The sequence below is a fragment of the Erinaceus europaeus genome, chromosome 16, assembly GCF_950295315.1.
Source record: "Erinaceus europaeus chromosome 16, mEriEur2.1, whole genome shotgun sequence".
NCBI lineage: Eukaryota > Metazoa > Chordata > Mammalia > Eulipotyphla > Erinaceidae > Erinaceus > Erinaceus europaeus.
The window spans coordinates 40946650-40967178 of NC_080177.1; the positions used below are offsets into that span (position 1 = coordinate 40946650).

General features: G+C 37.9%; 2 long non-coding RNA genes across 2 annotated transcripts; one reads left to right on the forward strand and one right to left on the reverse strand.

Moving 5' to 3' along the window:
• Nucleotides 1–9053: 9053 nt before the first annotated feature.
• Nucleotides 9054–16654, reverse strand: LOC132533340 (uncharacterized). Its single transcript, XR_009545215.1, has 3 exons — nucleotides 16566–16654; nucleotides 14118–14204; nucleotides 9054–9199 (listed from the first exon to the last, which is right to left on the reverse strand). It is a non-coding gene; the product is annotated as an uncharacterized LOC132533340 (long non-coding RNA).
• A 240-nt stretch (nucleotides 16655–16894) lies between these two features.
• Nucleotides 16895–19837, forward strand: LOC132533341 (uncharacterized). The gene is made up of 3 exons (XR_009545216.1): nucleotides 16895–16957; nucleotides 17239–17331; nucleotides 19596–19837. It is a non-coding gene; the product is annotated as an uncharacterized LOC132533341 (long non-coding RNA).
• Nucleotides 19838–20529: the final 692 nt, after the last annotated feature.

A 20529-nucleotide genomic window follows, 5' to 3' on the forward strand; every position in this document is an offset into this window, starting at 1 on the left:
CCCTTATCCGCCGCTGCAGGTTGGGCCACAGGGTTTGAACTTGGGTTCTTGTCCACACTCAACCAGGTATGCCACTGCCTGGTCCTAAGAGTTGAAACTTCTTCATGTTGGTTGTATGAACATATGACATTGAGATTTCAGTGGTTTAATGGGTCAATCACTCTACCTTTGTGACAATAAAGATGCATTAGACCTGTTTCTTAGCAAATGGTGAGAATGGTGGCTGCCCCATTGTTTCTTTTGTTTCTCTGCTTTCTCTCCAGTTCTCTTTTTGCTTTCCAACCCCTCTCCTACTAAATAAGGTGTGGGACAGATCAGCTAATCTGTAGTAGAAGCAAGGAACAGCCAAGGAACAGAGTGCAGCCTTCATGTTCTATAGGAATGCCCAGTGCTCCATTGATTTTTCAAAAATATCCTCAGGATAGGGTTTTTTGAGGATAGGGTTGGGAGAAACACCTCGAGGATGAATGGGAACTATCACATCATGAAACTGTAATCCTCACAAACCTGACTCTTTCTGTTTTATAGACTGAAAAGGAAGAAGGTGGGGCTTGGGAAGTGTGATTCTTATCATTTTTACAGATATGAGAGCATATTTCACTCTAGTTGAGTGTTTTAATTGAGATCTTAGAGTTATAATGTGAGGTAGAGTAAGGACTAGAAATGTCTAATCTAGTGTTCTAGTTTCATTCAAAACCCCGAGTCAAAGACAACTCCTAGAAATGACCTAGTTTTTCTTTAACATCACTTTCAGTTACTGATGAAAACCTTAATAGGAGTTAGGTGTTTTAATCATGGGATTAATCTTTGTACATTTGCATGTAATATGTTGTGCTGGATGTTTTTAAATAGCCATTCTCAACCTTGACCTGCATCATGGGAAATTGGCTTTGTTGTTATTGTTATTGTGACTGTTGAGTCTTCACTTCTTTTTTTTTTCCTTTTATTTAAGAAAGGATTAATTAACAAAACCATAGGGTAGGAGGGGTACAACCCCACAAAATTCCCACCACCCAATCTCCATATCCCACCACATCCCCTGATAGCTTTCCCACTCTCTATCCCTCTGGGAGCATGGAACCAGGGTCATTGTGGGTTGTAGAAGATGGAAGGTCTGGCTTTGTAATTGCTTCCCCGCTGAACATGGGCGTTGACTGGTCAGTCCATACTCCCAGTCTGCCTCTCTCTTTCCCCAGTAGGGTGGGTCTCTGGGGAAGCGGAACTCCAGGACACATAGGTGGGGTCTTCAGTCCAGGGAAGCCTGGCGGGCATCCTGATGACATCTGGAACCTGATGGCTGAAAAGAGAGTTAACATACAAAGCCAAAAAATTGTTGACCGATCATGGACCCAAAGGTTGGGATAGTGGAGAGGAAGTGTTAGGGGGATACTCACTGCATACTCTAGTGTATTTCTGCTTTCAGGTATATATTTTGCAGTAGTTTATGGATAAGTGTGAACATATGCTCTCTCTCACAGAACCTGGTCTATATCGAGGTTTTGGGACTATGTTAGAAAGTGAACCACCTGGGATGGAATTAGAGTATAATATGAGAGGAAAGGTCTCACCTGAGTAATGAAGCTGAAGGGTTGTCATTCCACACGTGAAGTCTCTGGACACAGTCTGAGCTGAAGCGTGTTGAGGTGGCAATCATTGTGTTGGTTACATTGTGATTGGCAGATGCAATATTATTTGATATGGATTGGGAGAGGCATACGAGAAAGTGGGCCCTATCCAATGGTTCCAGGACTGGGAGAAGTAGAGGCTCTATAGTGGAGATGTGAGGCTTCTGCTGTCTTAGGGTACAGAAAGACAATGGATAGTTAATGTTATCATCACATTATTTGGTAATTGGGTTAACTTTGAAAAGTGCTTTTGTTATGGTTTTCTGTACAGTACCCAGTATCTTGTATATAGCTAGCTATTGGTTGCTTCTGATCTACTTGGTCTAGGCTTTTGAGAGAGTCTGCATATCAATTACACAGCCTATATATTAAAAAGATTCAGTCTGTGTTTTAAAAAACTTTCAGACATACAATTAATTTTTCCCCTTTCATATTAATTAACCAGTGATTTATATGACTACAATTTACTAGGAGTGTACATAAACACCATTCCCACCACCAAAAGACTGTGACCCATCCCTCCCACCCACTGCCACCACCACTGGCCCAGAAAGCTGCATGTCTACCCCTCACCACAGGGTTTTTACTTTGGTGCCCTACTTTCAATTTGGTCAGGTCCTGCTTTTAGTTTCCCTTTCAGATCCTCTTACTCAACTTCTGTTGATGAGTGGGATCATCCCATACTCATCTTTATCTTTCTGACTTACGTCACTTAACATAATTACTTCTAGCTCTGTCCAAGATGGGTCAGAGAAGGTGAGTTCATTGTTCTTGATACCCGCATAATATTCCATTGTGTATATATACCACAGCTTTCTCAGTCACTCATCTGTTGTTGGGCACCTGGGTTGCTTCCAGTTTTTAGCTATTATGAATTGTGCTGCTATGAACATAGTACACACCTCTTTTTGGTTGGGTGTTATGGATTCCTTGGGGTATAACCCCAGGAGAGGAATTACTGGATCATATGGAAGGTCCATGTCCAGCCTTCTGAGAGTTTTCCAGACTGCTCTCCACAGAGGCTGGACCAATTTACATTCCCACCAGCAATGCAAAAGGTTCCTCTGTCCCCACAGCCTCTCTAGCATTTGTTGCTGCTGTCCTTTTTGATGTATGCCATTCTTACAGGAGTGAGGTAGTATCTTAGTGTTGTCTTAATTTGCATTTCTCTGACAATCAGTGACCTAGAGCAGTTTTTCATGTTTGTTAGCCTTTTGGATCTCCTCTGAGGTGAATGTTTTGTTCATATACTCTGCCCATTTTTGGATGGTTGCTCTTTTGGTGCTAAGTTTGCTGAGCTCTTTATATATTTTGGTGATTAGTTTCTTGTCTGATGTCTGGCATGTGAAGATCTTCTCCCATTCTGTGAGGGGTCTCTTTGTTTGTTTAATAGTTTCTTTGGATGTGCAGAAGCTTTTCAATTTGATGTAGTCCCACTGATTTATTTCTGCTTTAGTCTTCCTTGCAATTGAGTTTGATTCATCAAAGATATCCTGGAGATGTAGGTGGTATACTGTTTTACCAATGTTTTCCTCTAAGTATTTGATTTTTTTCTGGTCTGACATCCAGGTCTTTGATCCATTTGGAGTTGATTTTTGTTTCTGGTGAGATAAAGTGGTTCAGTTTCATTCTTCTGCATGTTACAACCCAGTTTTCCCAGCACCATTTATTGAAGAGAGCCTCCTTCTTCCTTTTAATCCTTTGGGCCCCCTTATCAAAGATTAGATGTCCATAGGTGTGGGGATTTATTTCTGGGCTTTCAATTCTGTTCCACTGGTCTGTTTGCCTATTTTTGTTCCAGTACCATGCTGTTTTGATGATGATGGCTTTATAATATAGTTTAAGGTCTGGGAGTGTGATGCCTCCATTTCTGTTTCTTTTCCTCAAGATGGTTTTTGTAATTCTAGGTGTTTTTCATGTTCCAGATAAATGATTGTAGTGTTTGTTCTATTCTCTTAAAGAAGCTTGGTGGAACTTTGATGGGTATTGCATTAAATTTGTATATGGCTCTTGGGAGAATATTCATTTTGATGATATTTATTCTTCCAATCCATTAGCATGGGATGTCTTTCCATTTCTTGGTATCAGTTTCTATTTTTTTGAGTAGCAACTCATAGTTTTCAGTATACAAGTCTTTCATTTCTTTGGTCAACTTTATCCCTAGGTATTTGATTGATTTAGTTGAAACAGTAAATGGAAGTGATTTCTGGATGTCTTCTTCAGATTTAGTGTTTTCATAAAGAAATGCCACTGATTTTTGTACATTGATTTTGTAGCCTGATACCTTGCTATATTGCCTAATAACTTCCAGTAGTTTTCTGCTGGATTCTTTAGGTTTTTCTACGAATACTATCCTGTCATCTGCAAATAGTGAGAGCTTCACTTCTTCCCTTCCAGTCTGTATTCCTTTGATTCCTTTCTCTTGCCTAATTGCTATGGCAAGAACTTCCAATACTATGTTGAAGAGTAACGGTGACAGTGGACAGCCCTGTATAGTCCCCTGAGGGGGAGTGCTTTCATTTCTGTCCATTGAATATGATGTTGGCTGTAGGTTTGCTATATATAGACTCCACTATCTTGAGGAATTTCCCATCTATTCCCATTTTTTGTAGAGTTTTGAGCATGAATGGGTGTTGGATTTTGTCAAAGGCTTTCTCTGCATCTATTGAGATAATTATGTGGTTTTTGACTTTGCTTTTCTTGATGTGGTGAATGACATTGATTGACTTACGGATGTTGAACCAGCCTTGCATTCCTGGGATGAATACCACTTGGTCGTGATGAACAATATTTTTGATATGTTGCTGTATCCGGTTGGCCAAGATCTTGTTTAATATTTTGTCATCTATGTTCATCAGAAATATTGGTCTATAGTTTTCCTTTTTTGTTGTGTCCCTATCCGCTTTTCATATCAGGGTGATGTTGGCTTCATAGAAGGTGGAAGGGAGTATTCCTGTTTCTTCAATATGGAAAAGCTTCAGAAGTATGGGTACTAACTGTTTCCTGAAAGTTTTGTAGTATTCATTTGTGAAGCCATCTGGTCCAGTACTTTTGTTGTTGGGGAGATTCTTAAGAACGGTTTCAATTTCTTTGTCTGTGATTGGTGCATTTAGGTTTTGTAGTTCATCTTGTTTCAGTTTTGGAAGGGTAAATGCTTCTAGGAATTGTTCCATTTCTTTCAGATTTTCTAGCTTGGTGGCATATAGTTCTTTATAGAATTTTGCAGGATTCTCTGGATTTCTGTGGTGTCAGTTGTGTTTTTTCCTCCATCATTTACAATTCTATTAATTTGAGTCTTCTCTCTTTTTTGTTTGGTAAGTCTGGCTAGGGGTTTGTCAGTTTTGTTTAATCTTTCAAAGAAACAACATTTGGCTTCATTGATCTTTTGTATGGTTCTTTTATTTTCAATGTTGTTTATTTCTGCTCTAATTTTAGTGATTTCTGTCCTTCTGGTTGCTTTAGGGTTCCTTTGTTCCTATTCCTCTAAGTTCTTTGGTGTGCAGTAAGGTCGTTCATTTGAGCTTCTTCTTGGTGTTTAATATGTGATTGTATGGTTATAAGTTTCCCTCTCAGTACTGCTTTAGCTGTGTCCCAAATATTTTGATAGGTTGTGTCTTGTATCTTTGTTGGTTCTCTGCTTTGTTGATCTGTCTAAGTGTGAGAGTGGGGTATTGAAGTCTCCCACTATTATTGTATTGCTATTGATGTATTTTTGAAATTCTTTCAGTAAGTGCTTGACGTTTTTAGATGGTCCCTCATTGGGTGCATAGATGTTAATAGTTGTTAAGTCTTCTTGGCTAACTGATTCTCTAATAATTTTGTAATGTCCTTGCCTATCTTTTATTATCTTATTTAATTAAAAATCTATTGTGTCTGATATGAGAATGGCTGTTCCTGCCCTTTTTTGTGGTCCATTAGCCTTTATGATAGTTTTCCATCTTTTCACTTTAAGTCTGTGTTTATCTTGTGACAGATGGGATTCTTGCAAGCAGCATATGGTTGGGTTATGTTTTCTGATCCATCCCCCCACCCTGTGCCTTTTGATGGGTGAGTTTAAGCCATTGACATTTATTGATATTATGGATTTAATGTATTGTAGTCCCATTGTTCTAAAAAAATTTGTTTACTCTGATATATTGCAAGTATCATAGTGATGTTCTTGTTTATAAGAGGTCTTTTAGAACCTCTTTCAGGGCCGGTTTGGTGATGGTTGCCTCCTTTAACTGTTGTTTGTCTAAGAAGGTTTTGATCCCTCCATCTAGTTTGAATGAAAGTCTAGCAGCATATATTATCCTTGGTTGAAACCCTTTTTCATTCAGGGCTCGATAGATATCTTGCCATTCTCTTCTGGCTTTTAGAGTTTTAGTGGAGAAGTCTGCAGATAATCTTATGGGTTTTTCCCTGTATGTGACTTTTTGTTTCTCATTTGCAGCCTTTAGGATCCTTTCTTTATCCTTACTCCTTCTCATTGTGACTATGATGTGTCTTGGTGTCTTCAGGTCTGGGTTGATTCTGTTTGGTACTCTCTGGGCCTCTTGAATTTTGATGTCCTTTCTGTTATTCAGGTCTGGGAAGTTTTCTTGTATTATTTCCTCTAGAATTTTTGCTTCCCCTTCCTCTCTTTCTTCCTCTGCCAGGCCAATTATACGAATGTTACTTCTGTTGAGATCATCCCATATGTCTCTGTTGTTGCTTTCAGTGTTTCTCAATCTATTTTTGAGCTCTTTCACCTCTTTCTTAGTTTTCTCTAACTCAATCTCTGTCTGACTAATTCTGTTTTCTGCTTCTGTTAGTCTGCTTTCCCTTGCCTCAGCTTCTTTCTTCATTACAGCTATTTGAGCTTTCAGTTCTCTAATTGCCTCAAGATAATCAGTATTTTCCTCGGGGGTCTCAACTGTTGTTTCCCTAATACTGCCATTCCTTTCCTCCAATGTTGTTTTCATTTCTGTGATTAATAAGTTTATTATTGCTTGCATACTTTTCTTATCTATGGTTACTTCTGGCTGATTTGTAGTTTCTTCTGGGCTTTTGTCTTCATTCACTGGAGTAGCAGTTTTTGATCTACCCATTGTTTTGATTTATGTTTTTCTTTTTTTTTGCTCTGTTGTTCCTCAGTTGTTGTGTCTTGAGTACAAGCAACACTGTACTAAATATCTTTATGACAATTGCATTCACCAACATCAGGAATTATAATATCAACTGAAGCAAGTATTGAAGCAGTTTAATCCCTACCAGTTAGGTGTGAAAAAATGTTAACCAAATCCCAGTGAAGAAGAAAGAGAAAAGAAAGAAGGGATAGCAAGAATAGACAGTTATGCAATTCTACTATCCATGGTATATTCTAGGGGTAACAAGAGGGTAAAAGGGAGTAGAGCAGAGATACACATATATAGAGTCCATTCTGAGTCAGATTTATTCCCCAAAATAATTCACAAATTCAGAAAGGCAAAGAAGAAGGATGGAAGAAGTGTACGACAAGATAAAAAAAAAGAAAACAAAAAGAAAAGAAACAAGAGAGAGAAAGAAAAGATGAGAAAAAGAGCTGTAATTAAAGAGCAGTGAAAGGAAAGTTTTTTTAATTACTTTATTTTTAATTTAATTTAATTTAATTTAAATTTTTTTTTTTTAATTAGCTAGGTGGAAGCGGAAGCGGAGAGTCTGCAGAGGAGGTAGGAGTAACTAGACAAGTTCCTCCCACAATAGATAAGATGCCCACTACACTAGAAATGAAAGATACCCTAAGAGTTAATTCTGATCAACCTAAAGGGGGGGAAGATATATGCCTTTATATAATATTAATAATAAAATAGAGCAGGGTAAAAAAAACCCTGTCCCAGATTTCCTCAAACCTCGTGATCAGAGGCAGCTGACTGTTAAGAAAGAAAAAAAAATTAGAAAAACAAAACCTCAGGACTATACAAGGATAGCTGAAATAGACAGTTATGCAAATCTACTATCCACTGTATATTCTAGGGGTAGTTAATGGAGGAAGGGAAGTTGAGCAGAGATACTCGCAGTGAGACTCCACTCTGAGTCAGAATTCTTCCCCCAAATAATTCCCAAACGTGTATCAGTGATTCAGTGAAAGCACACTGTTTGGTGGTGTGGAGGATGGGGCCTGTGGCTTTGGAAGCTGTAGGATTAAGGAAGAAAGGATGACAAGAATGAGAAAAAGAAGAAAAAAAAAGAAAGAGAGAGAAAAGAAAAAGATAAGAAAAAGAATAGTAATAAAAGAGCGGTGAAAGGAGTTATTTATTTATTTATTTTTAATTATTTAATTAGTTATGCAGGGTGGGTTTTGGGGGGTTGGCTACTTAGAAAGAAAAAAGGCCAGAGGTTTCAGAAGAGAATAGACTTAGAATGAATGATACTCCCTGGTGGGACAGGAATCTTGGTAAAGAAAGAAGCTCAGCAGGGGAGCCTGCTAGGAGCTGGTCCCCAGGGACTGGTTATGGGGGGGTAAGGGGAAGGAGGTGTGCTTTGGGATTAATAATTTAAAAGAAAAAAATTTTTTCCCTTTTTTTCTACTCTATTTTTTAACCCAAATTAAGTTATAGTCACCTCCTTGTTGTCACTACTAGGACCCCTTATTGACCGGCCTACTGAAGGCAGAAAATCCTACTGTTTCCAGAAGATATGGTCAGAGCTCAAGGCATTAGCAGCTTCTCAGTCTGCCATCTTCTGGGAACCCCGATTCTTCACTTCTACATGCTGACTTCTTAAAAAAAATTATTTTCTTTTCTTTCTATTTTTTTTTTTTACCTACAGGGTTATTGCTGGGGCTCAGTTCCTGCACCATGAATCTACTGCTCCTGGAGGCCATTTCTCCCCCATTTTGTTGCCCTTGTTGTTGTTGTTATTGTTATTGATGCCAATGATGTCATTGTTGTTGAATAGGACAGAAAGAAATTGAGAAAGGAGGGGAGACAGAGAGGGAGAGAGAAAGATAGACACCTGAAGGCCTGCTTCAACATTTGTGAAGTGAACCCCCTGCAGGTTGGGAGCTGGGGGCTTGAACCAGGATCCTTACTCAGGTCCTTGAGTTTTGCTCCATGTGGCTTACCCGCTGCACTATCACCTGACCTCCCATGCTGACTTTTTTAAGTGAAAGACAGAGAAAAAGGGAGAGAGAAAGAAAATATCACAGCACTAAATCTTCCTCCAATGTGATGAGGCCAGGCTTGAATCTGGATCACATACATGGCAAAAGTGGTGCACTGTCCAGTTGAGCTAATTACTAGCCTAGGAAACTGGATTTTATGAACTGAATCAATGGATACTTTTCCCTCCCAATTCAGGGAAGCACTTTCTAGAGAACAAAGGATAGGACAGAATGAGTTTTATGAGCTAGCAAGGCTCACTGAATTCTTTCTGGCTTGTGGAAGGAGGATTGAAGGTAAATACTCTAATTTCAGAATCCTTACCATAAGTCTTTTCCTATGTACCAGTTGGATGTTGATATTCAAAGCACTTTCAATAGCTGTGGATCAAAGATGATAGAGTCTTGCCCATATGGATCCCTGAAGAGCTATGTAGCACATAACATCCAACCTTTGCCATGCCAACTAGATTTTCTGTGAGGAAGTAAGTGTTTATTGCATTAGCCACTAGTATTTGAAAGTTAGCTATTTAGAATTTAGAATCACCCTAACTACTGCACTGCATTTATTTTGTTTTGAATAAGTTATATTTAAAGCTCTTAAAAATCATTCAAATTCTTTAAGACACTGAAACTTATAATTATTTTAGAAATAATTCTATTTCAGTGGCAGTTTTTACAAGTTTCTGACTAGTGATTCATTATTGTCTGATTGTGACTGATACTTTCTAAAAATTTGTCTACATATATTTTAATATTTATTCTTCTTATTAATGGCATAATAGTAGTTTGCATAATTGCAAGTTTTATATAATTGTATTTATTTATATAACATTTATTTATTTTTTGTATTTTATTTATTTATTGAACAGAGAGAGAAAAATCAAGAGGGAAGGGGGAGATAAGAAGATAAAAGGAATGAGAAACACCTGTAGAACTGCTTCATTGCTCATGAAATTTCCTCCAGGGGCTTGAGCCTGTGACCTTAAGAACTGTAATATGTGTATTTAACCAGGTGCATCAACTCCCAGCAGCCTCAAATTACAAGTTTTTAGGTTATACTTGTATATGTGTATATAAGTCACTGCATCTATCACCAACATACTGTGCCTCCTAGCTAATAACTAGCATAGTTACCAAAAGTCTGAGGCAATTTATTACTAATTTTTTGCAAGTCACTGGCTTTAGTTATCTCTGTTTCACATATGAGCAAACCTTCTGATAGTTGTTTTTCACCTTTTATTTCACTTGGCACAATCATCTTGAGACCATCCATTTTGTATACATATGTTTATATCTACATGTTTACACATACAGACTTGCCCTATGTCCACTAAGGTCAGTGACTGGGAAAACTTAGTATTATTTACATAATAATTTGAAGAAACTTAAAAAAAATTTTTTTAATTAATTCATTTATAAAATGGAAACACTGATAAGACCATAGTATAAGAGGGGTAAAATTTCCACCACCAGAGCTTCGGATTCCATCCCCTCCCCTGATAGCTTTCCTATTCTTTAAACCCATGGGAGTATGGACCCAGGGTCATTATGGGATGCAGAATATGGAAGGTCTGGCTTCTGTAATTGCTTCTCCACTGAACATGGGTGTTGACAGGTCGATCCATACTTCCATCCTGTCTCTCTCTTTCCCTAGTGGGGTGGGGTTCTGGGTAAGCTGGGCTCTGGGACACATTGGTGGGGTCATCTGTCCAGGTAAGTCTAGTTGGCAACATGCTAGCATCTGGAACCTGGTGGCTGAAAAGCAAATAACATATAAAGCCATACAAATTGTTGATTATTCATGAACCTAAAGGCTGGAATATTGCAGATAATGATTTGGGGTCTCCGTTTTGGAAATAGCTAGTAGGTCTATTTTAGGTATATTCCAAAGGGCCCATGACTTTATTAATTTTTGCCTGAGCCTCACATCTGGTATGCAGGTGGACCCAGGTTATTGTCTGGGGAAATGATGTCATGGCTGGAAAAAAGAGCTAGAGAGCTGCATCAGAGAAGAGAGTAGCTTCCAAGTATGGGAAAAGTATATAAATACTGTTGACTGTAAACCCCATTGATTTGATCTGGGGCCCATATTCAGTATAGGAGCCTGTGTAACCTCTACATCCCTGTACTGAACTTGCATTCTGTGGTCATTAGTAGGAACATTCTGAGCTGCACCAACTTCAGGACCCATCTTCTTCAGGTGGTAGATAAGAGTACCTTCCTTCAGAGGATGGAACAATCTCTACTGTTGTTGATCCACATTGAAGGCAAGGTCCTATGGGGACCCCCAAAGGGGTTCATTATGCTGTTCCTGATGGAGATGACCAGTGATAATGGAGAGAGGGATCTATTTGAGATCTAGGTTGTGTTTGTGTGGGAACCCCAGGATTCCACGAATAGAGCCCTGGCTGATGGGGTGGCCTAATAGTGCCTAAAGAGTCATCCTTAAAGTATGCCAGTCTCTTGCCCTTATTCAACTTTTGTAGTCCTTACTTTAATAAGGTTAGCTTTGGAGTGACTGAGGGAAGTATAATAGGAAGTAGGTGAGGAGGGTCTCCTTCTTTTAATTTAGTACTAGAGCCTCTTGCATGCACAGTATTACTGCTGAGCAGCATCCCTAGACGGAATTTTCTCCCTCCTTTCCTCCCTTCCTTCCTCCCTTTTTTTCTTTCTTCTTTCTTTCTTCCTCTCTTCCTTTCTTCTTTCCTTTAAGAGGGAAATTGAAAGGGAGGAGAGATAGAAATACCACAATACTACTTTGTCACCCATGGAGACCTCCATGTGCCACTTATAATGCTCCTTTGTGGGACCAGGGGCTTGAACCTAAGACCTTGGGATTGGTAGTGTATGTGCTCTACAAGATGAGTTATCTCTCCATCCCTGAAGTCTTGTTTAAAAACTGCCTTTAAACTCCTCTAAATAGATTGATTATGCTGTCTAGCTTGTCACCCCTGTTATTTCTAACATTCTGTTCTTAGTGTTCTATAGGGACTGAGGCAAAAATATTAAGCTTGTGAAGGTTGAGTCTATGCCTCCTTTTCCTTACCTTGTAAGTTTTTTTTTCCTTTAGTCTGTCCTAGGTTGAGACAATTTCTGGTATAAAGATTGTCTACATCAGAACCTGGAAGGTGACTTAACAATAAACCTCATGTCTTGCATATGTGAGGCACTGGATTTAATCCTCAGCACCTCATAAAAGCAAGAAAGACAAAAAACACATTGTAGGCACTAAAAAATTTGTGAGATATATGTGTAATTTTTTTTGTCATTGCTTTAAGGTTTTTTCTTTGCCCACACGGAAGGGGAATATTTTACATCAGTAATCAGGTTTAGCTATTCTAGGTTCCTTATAACCTGGAGTAAAAGAAAGTAAAAAATGTTCCAGTATAGTTTTATAATATAACCTCTGGCAGGCATGGATTCTACAAGTTCAAACCTGTTAAGGAGGATATTGTCTGAGAGAAGGATGCATCAGACATCAAAACTCTCAGACATATAAGAATATGATAGCTGTCATTTATCTGCTATGCTCTGTGTAGATGGACCCCAGCTATGAGGACCTTTATCATAAAGACCTGGGATTGTAGTATGGCAGAATCACACATCTCAGAATTTAGACTTTTATGCCATATCATCACATACTAACTCTATGTCCATGTTATACGCTTTCACAAAGACTGATTAGACTCTGAGTGTTAAAACTTGGCCTTGAAGAATGCATATTCCTAGAACTCAGCTACATTGCTTTAAGTAAACCTCAAAATCAACATGGAAACTAAAGAAACCTCACTCACCAGCAAGTTACTTTGCTTTAAGGAAGCTCAAAACTCCACATAGAAACTAAGAACCATGATTGATAGCCCTACTTGAACTCCTAATCCGAAGTCAGTATGAATTTACAGCTGTAAGAGTGAGGCTATATGAGATCTTCCACCTGGTCTTGTGTCTTTGCTACATTACCAAATAAGAAGTACTACACAATCCATAAACTCATGAGAAATTAAAGACCACTGAGTATTTGGACAGCTTGTGATACAGCAATGTACAATCAAAGTGACTATGGAATTAAATCAAGAATCAACATTTTATTCAATAAACTAACAGTGGATTGGTACAATTTGATTCTCTCAGTTCCTCAAAATCTAAAGTTAAGGTACAGTAGCTTTCAACTTGGATATACTCCAGAACTAGGATTTTCAGTGTACATACATACATACATGTTCAAGAATGAAATTCTAATTTCAGAATTGCCATAGAATAAACAATAGAAAGGAGGAAACTTCTTTACATACTTGCCTGTTCTGTCTCCAATATTAGTACTTTCAGAAAAAAAATCTGTACTGACATGGCCAGTTATTTCAAAGTAGGAAGTATCTCATGTGACCACATATTCATCTTTAACACCAAGAATGCTATCCTATCAAGAAGCTGTTATAGTCTATTTTACGGTGGAATAGTGTGCATTGGAACTTAGTTTAAAATTAAAGCAGTATTCTCCAAAGCATTATTTGAAACACTGTCTACACTATATACTTTAATCACTGAAATGTATTAAAGGTTAAATTGAGCATATAATCCTTAAGTAAGAAATCAAATGAAGAAACTACCTAACAAACAGAAGGGGAAAAGGGATCAGAGCAGCATAGGATTATGTCATTGCAGCAATTGTTTCTTCTGCCCAGCCTGGCTTCATTAGAGTCAATGGAAGGGAAAAGGTTGTGTAATTATAAATATATATATAATTGCTGAGTTAATATGAAGTAGGTCAAGGGAAGCAAGAGGGGGTTGTCCATTTTCCTCATCTGCTCAACACAAGTCTCTGAAGAAACATAATGACTCTTTTAATAATATCAATGAAAGACAAACATCAAGGAATAGGCTCTGGGGCTATGTGGTCCATCTGGTCTCTCCAACAGGGATAGTCTACTTCTATTGCCAACCTTGCAGAACCTGGACATGTGTTTATAAAGGGAGAATTTTTTTTTGCTTTTCTTTTTTTAGTGAGTTACTACTGCAGTAGGGTGAACAAGAAATCTCTAGGAGAAAAGAGAATTTCAGGGGTCAAGATTCCCAGTGTAAAGACTTTCTTCCAACAGCTTTTTTTTTTTTTAAGAGAATTTGGGTTTGACTTTAATAAGGAAAATAAAATAAAATAAAATGATTTAATAGAAATGTTAATACAAAAATGAAATTAAAATGTCAGAAAAATGTGAAAGAGGATATTTAATTTTTCCCTTCTTCTTGGGCATGCATTATTCAAGGCTCTCTTTGTTGCAGGAAAGTAAAAACAACTCAGACTATTTCAAGTATAAATGGGAAGTTTATCGGTTTCTTAAAGTAAATATCCAATGACATTCTGACCTTAGCTATAGCTGAATGTAGGTACTCACTTTTTCAGGAAGTTGACTCTTCATGTCCTGATTCAGTTCTCTTCTATTCTGGCTTCATTCTCACATAGAACCCCCCAGTATTTTGGGCTGTTGAAAAAGTCATAAAGTACTTTTTCTATTTATTTTATCTGTGTGAATATGCATCATGACTCTTGACAACCCAGTAGTAGCAAAATGGAATTCAGAAACTCCAGGTCAGTTTTCTAGTCTTTCAACAGCCCTTTCTAAAAATATTTTCTGCTTTTCAAAAAAAAAAACTATTATAAGAATTATGTCACTGTTATTATAGTTGGGCTACATGTACATATCTGGACCAATCACTAGCAGTTAGAATAATCTAATTTCCGGAAGTGGGGCGGTAGCTCAGCAGGATAACCGCACGTGGTGTTTAAGAATCCTGGTTCTGGGGGTCGGGCTGTGGCGCAGTGGGTTGAGCACATGTGGCAAAGCGCAAGGACCGGCGTAAGCATCCCGGTTCGAGCCCCCGGCTCCCCACTTGCAGGGGAGTCGCTTCACAGGCGGTGAAGCAGGTCGGCAGATGTCTATCTTTCTCTCCCCCACTCTGTCTTCCCCTCCTCTCTCCATTTCTCTCTGTCCTATCCAACAACGAATAGCGTCAACAAGGGCAATAATAATAACCACAACGAGGCTACAAAAACAAGGGCAACAAAAGGGGGAAAAGATGGCCTCCAGGAGCGGTGGATTCATGGTGCAGGCACAGAGCCCAGCAATAACCCTGGAGGAAAAAAAAAAAAAGAATCCCGGTTCTATCCCCTGGCTCCCTATCTGCCAGGGAGTCTTTTCACAGGCGGTGAAGCAAGTCTGCAGGTGTCTATTTTTCTCTCCCCCTCTCTATCTTCCCCTCCTCTCTCCATTTCTCTCTGTCCTATCTAACAATAACGACATCAATAACAACAATAATAACCACAGCAACAATAAAAAAACAACAAAGGCAACAAAAGGGAAAATAAATAAAAATGAAAAAAATAAAAAAAAATAGTAATGTAATTTCCTGGGTGGTTAACCTTGGACCATCACAGACTCAGTTTCACTTAGGAGGTATTGTTTAATAGTGAATGAGGGTCATTTTCCCATGAAAATTCAGAGGACCCTTTTACCCTAAAAATAGGATTAGTAGATGCTGTACATGTAAATTTCCTTTCTAATTTAATACAGAGAACTGGATCTCTGAGAAAAACAAATCATTTCAACTTGAAGAGGCAGTTCTGTGATTTGAAATAGTGATTTCACAGGCCTTGTATACTTAATACCAGCTCTGTATCCTGCATGGTAGACTGTTCTTCATCCTTCCCCAGTGACTAAAGTCATCCTGAAGTTAACAGGAGTCATCAGCCTTATCCTGGGAGACGCAAAACAGACAGTGTAATTGCAGTTTCTTCTGATGAAGTCAGTCATGAAAACTTGAGTATTCTGTTCTCACATTGCTCGTTGTCTTGTTGCTAGGTGCTTGTAAAGTTACACAACTAGTAAATCCTTCAGCTTTCTCTCAAGTAGAAAAAAAAAAACATTGACAGTCCAAAGTTTTTCAGAAAAAAAATGCTCTAGCAAAATTAAAGACATTTCAAATACACTGCCATCACTCTTATAAATCTTCTCACCTGGGAAAGTATCATTATGTGCCAGAAGAGTAAAAAAGGAGAATGCATTTTTATTGATTTTACCACCTCATATTCTTTGTAGGTCTGTGAAAATACCTAATGGATAATAATTTTTTTTTTATAATTCTCTTCTATCTTGCACTGCATCAAACATTTTTTTTCCTTAGGAGGGTGTTACCCGGATACAGGACAGAACACTTAAGATAGAATATTTTCACTACTCTTTGTATAACAAATATTGGGAAATGTTATAAAAAAAAAGAATCTCAAAATTCCTAATTTGGTGTTAAGGCATTTCATCATCAAGTCAGAATCTTGTTGGTCTTTCATAGTATCATTTAATATATGAAGTTGAAGAAAAAACCAGACACTTCATTATTTTTTTTCTATCCTTGGTCTTCGCATTGGCCTAACTCCTACCTACAATCTGAACACAACCAGATGAATATTACATGGACTTTTATAAAAATTGTTTCAAATTTATAAGCTTGTAAGAATGTGTGACTTGGACAGAATAAAAGAAAAGAATGGTGAGAAACACATCCTCTCTACCTGTTCACAAATGCTGGTCTCCAAACTGGATAGAGAAATGAATATGAAAAAGCATTAAACAACAACAATGGCAAAGGATCATCTTTTCACTTTTAGAGAAGTTATTTGTATATTATCTTCAGTACAAAGAAGGAATAACTCCAATTCTACAGCAAGGGTATAACTCCCTAAAAAAATACTCTTCACTTGTAGTGGTTTTTTAAATTATGTTTCATTGATCGCTGAGGTTCCACATAAAAAAGAGAAAGTATTTTCATGTCTCTTTGTGTGTGCCTACCTTATAATTTTCTGCCTTCCCTGTTTTCTCCTCCTAGCCAACATTATACCAAATAGAACTCTAAATCCAAGCTGCAGATTCAATACAGAGAGTTTCCATAGTCCCAGAAAGTCTGATGAGTTGTACACTAGAACACAAAATCATGACCACATGAATCTAGTTTTTGTGCCCTCACTTTGAGCCTCATTGCTAGTCTGGTTCTTTGTTTAGGTGACCTATGACCCCTGAAGTCAATGTTTGTCTTCTAAATGGTATTTCAACACTAACATCTGGTGATGTCCCCTAACTTGACATTTGTGAAGCAGATGCTTTCAGTGGCCTGGAGTATACCTTCTGGTTCAATGTTTTCAATAATGTCCTTTGGCATTGATCTCTGTGGTACCTCTCCCCAGGTAAGAAAAGTAATGCCACTGGGAGAAGGCTAAGAAAGAACACTTCAAACCATCTGGAGGTAATCTTGGAATATAAAACTTCAGAAGTCTTTGTATAAAAAAAATACATAGAGGTGTAGGAAGTGTGTGTGTGTGTGTGTGTGTGTGTGTGTGTGTGTGTGTGTGTTTAGGGGGAAGTTTAGCTCCTTGGATTTTTTTTTTTAAGTGATACTTCTAGAAATTGAAAAATCTGTTACTTAATTTTAAGTAATTTCTTTTTGTGTTTCTTTCAATCCATTCAGGGTCTTCTCTCTTGAATCTCTGAAGTCACAGAGAATGAATTACCCCTTGTTATTCCATGACAGTACACACAGGAGTTCACTTCATGGCGCTTAGTAAGAGGATTCTACCAATATTAAGTCTAGCAAAACTTTAAGATATCTTGTCAATTAGAGTAGAAACTCAGTCCACAATGGTATCTGCCAAAAATAAGATTCCCTCTCAGAGTCCTGAAAAGTTTTAAGAACTTTTAAAATATATTTTAAGGATTATTTATTTCAACTGGGTGAAGAATTAAAATTTTTATGAGAGATTTATTATTGATTTACAAAATTATGAGATAAGAGGGGTATAATTTCACACTGTGCCCACCACCAGAGTTCTGTGTCCCCATTCCATCCACTGAAAACTGCAGTAGTTCTCCCAAGGTCACAGATATGGTTTGTCTTTTATCTCTGTAGCTATCTATATTTATATATATTTGCCAATTTTCCCCTATGATCCTACCTTATCTTCCTTTCTAGTTCATACCTATACCTATTGCTACTTCTGCATGTCCTTCCTTTTTATCCTCTTTTCTCACTGGGTCTTAATGGAATTGGAGTTCAGAGCCCTCTAGTCATCTTCCTCTAACATTTCTAAGTGGACAATTTTATTTCAAAAACTCCCCTTGCTTATTGTCATCAGTAGGCAATAACATCTCAAGAGTTTAGTACATGTTGGGTATTTATGAGATTGCTTACAACATTGGTGTGTGGCATTAGTAAAGATGAGTTATTTATGAGATTACTTACGACACTACTGTGTGGCTTCTCCTTCTAAAGATCTTAGAATTCATACTTTTTGCATCCATTCATCACATGAAATATCTGATATCCAAGTAGTCAACTATATCAGGAATATGAGTACTACACAAACCAACTTGAACAAGCTTGACAGGGAGAATTATAAAATGAACCCTCCTCCCTATGAGTAGATGACACTGTTTCAGAATTCCCTCCTTTGAATGCATGTGACACTTGTGATTACTTCTAACTGACAGAACATGACAAAGGCAGATTATTATTCTCATGATTACACCTGGACTTCTAATCTACAGAAACTGCAACATAATAATGGGGTACTGTAGGACACTCTGAGGTTTGTAGTAACTTGTTAAACAACAACCAAAGATTAGTATAAGAAGTCAGATGGGGAGAAGTAAAGTATCCCAAATAGCTTAGGTTCCACATTTTAGTCCACCTAGCCACTGGATACTTTTTTGGAGTTTGGATATATTGCCAAGAATTTGTAGTCCATAGGATAGAATGGAATGTGACTTTGCTTCAAAATATGGATAGATGGATGAATGGAAATATGTAGTATATATGTTAAGTACTTAGAAGTGCCAAGAACTTTACCAAGTATTTCAAATATTTTATCTCATTTTAAAGGAGTTAAAGGTTCAAATGATTTTGGACCATGTCACCTCATCATTTAGTGTCCTAGTAAGAGAATCCTTGTATTTTCCCATAGACATTTTGGGCATAGGCTTCTTTAAAAATATATATATTATCTTTATTTTATTTACTGGATAGAGACAGCCAGAAATAGAGAGGGAAGTGGGTGATAGAGAAGGAGAGACAGAGAGACACCTACAACACTGCTTCACCACTTACAAAGTTTTCCCCCTGAAGGTGGGGACTGGGGGCTCGAACCTGGGTCCTTGTGCACTGTATCATATGCGTTCAACCAGGTGCGCCACCACCCAACCCCAGCCATAGACTTTCAACAGTTCCCTTTCTTTACTTAAACTGGTTACTTCCATAAAAAATGTCCTCATTAGCCCTTTTGTGGGCCTCTCTAGGACCTTACCTGCATATAAACTAGCAATGGTAAGGATTTTTTCCACTCTCTAAAGGGTGGTTGAATCATCCAACTCTGCTACTCAAGGAGGATTGGTCCCATAATATTGCAACCTAGAATATTCCCAGTTGTGACCATGGACTGTGAGCTCAGATTAACAGGGACCCGGAGGTTATCCAGGCTCCTGTGCTAAATAGGAATATGCACAGGCCCCATGTCAGATCAATGTGGTAAACTGTTAACTGTATTTATACAGTTTTTCAAGTTTGAGAGCCATTCTCTCTTATAACCCATCTTTCAAAATCTATTCTCCCCTATAACACCATCCTCCCAGATAATATTTCTAGTCCACCTCCACGTTAGCTATCAAGCTCAAGCAAAGGTTATAAAGGTCCTAGGTTCCTATGAACATACCTAAAGTAGACAGCCTACCTTCTTTCCACCCTAGCATCCCTATTCTCATTGGATATATTTCTACTTTTTTGTCTTTGTTTACTAAACATTTTGTTGTACTTTATATCTTAATGTTATTTAGCCACTAAATTCTACATGTTACTGTGATTCCATCCTGACCTCCCACAGGCAGATGATCTTGCCAGAACTTTACTTCTCCAGAGCCTTACCCTACTAGGAAAAGACAGAAACAGGATGGGGGTATGGATCGACCTGCCAATGTCCATGTCTAGCAGAGAAGCAGTTACACAGACCTTCTACCTTCTGTACTCCATAAAAATTTTTGGCCCAGAATCAGAAATATTAAAGGAAGAATCATAAATATTAAAGGAAGATGACCAAAGTGCTCTAAACTCCAATTTTATCAGGATTGGGAGAGTGAAGAGGAAAAAAAAAAAGGGGGGTGGGGTGGGGAAGAACACTCAGAAGTAGTTGGTGTGACTTAAGAAGAGAAGCAGGACTATAGAAAAAATGTGCAAGAAAATATAAAGACTAATACAGACAAATGGATGTTACTTATTTTGGAACTTCTGTAGAAATCCTTATAGGATTCTACTCTGTTGCGTTATAGATAAAACCTTATAGTAAAACCTTAAGAAATCTCTTCACCAGTCTCTCCTAATGTTGAAGGTTGAAAATGCTGCAGTTTCTTCTGTTCTTTTTTATTCTGACTCCTCATTCATCGTTCTCATGCCAAAACATCAGGCACCTTTAGTTTCTATCATAGTAAGTCTTAGCCAGAGTAAAGAGAAGCAATCTATCTCTACAAAGAAAGTCATAACTTTTTTTTGTTTATTATAAAAACTGCCTTCGAAAGAGATTTTATTTTACTTCTCTGCACATGTGTAATTATTTATCTGTGTGTTGTGACATGGAGAATGGTACAGTGTATTTATTTATAGAGTTCTTTAGTACATCCACTATGCCTTTCAGAGAACACAAGCATGTATCTTTTTATACTCATATACACACATATAATTCGCAAGAATTCCTTTGAGTGATTGCCTGAGCTGCCC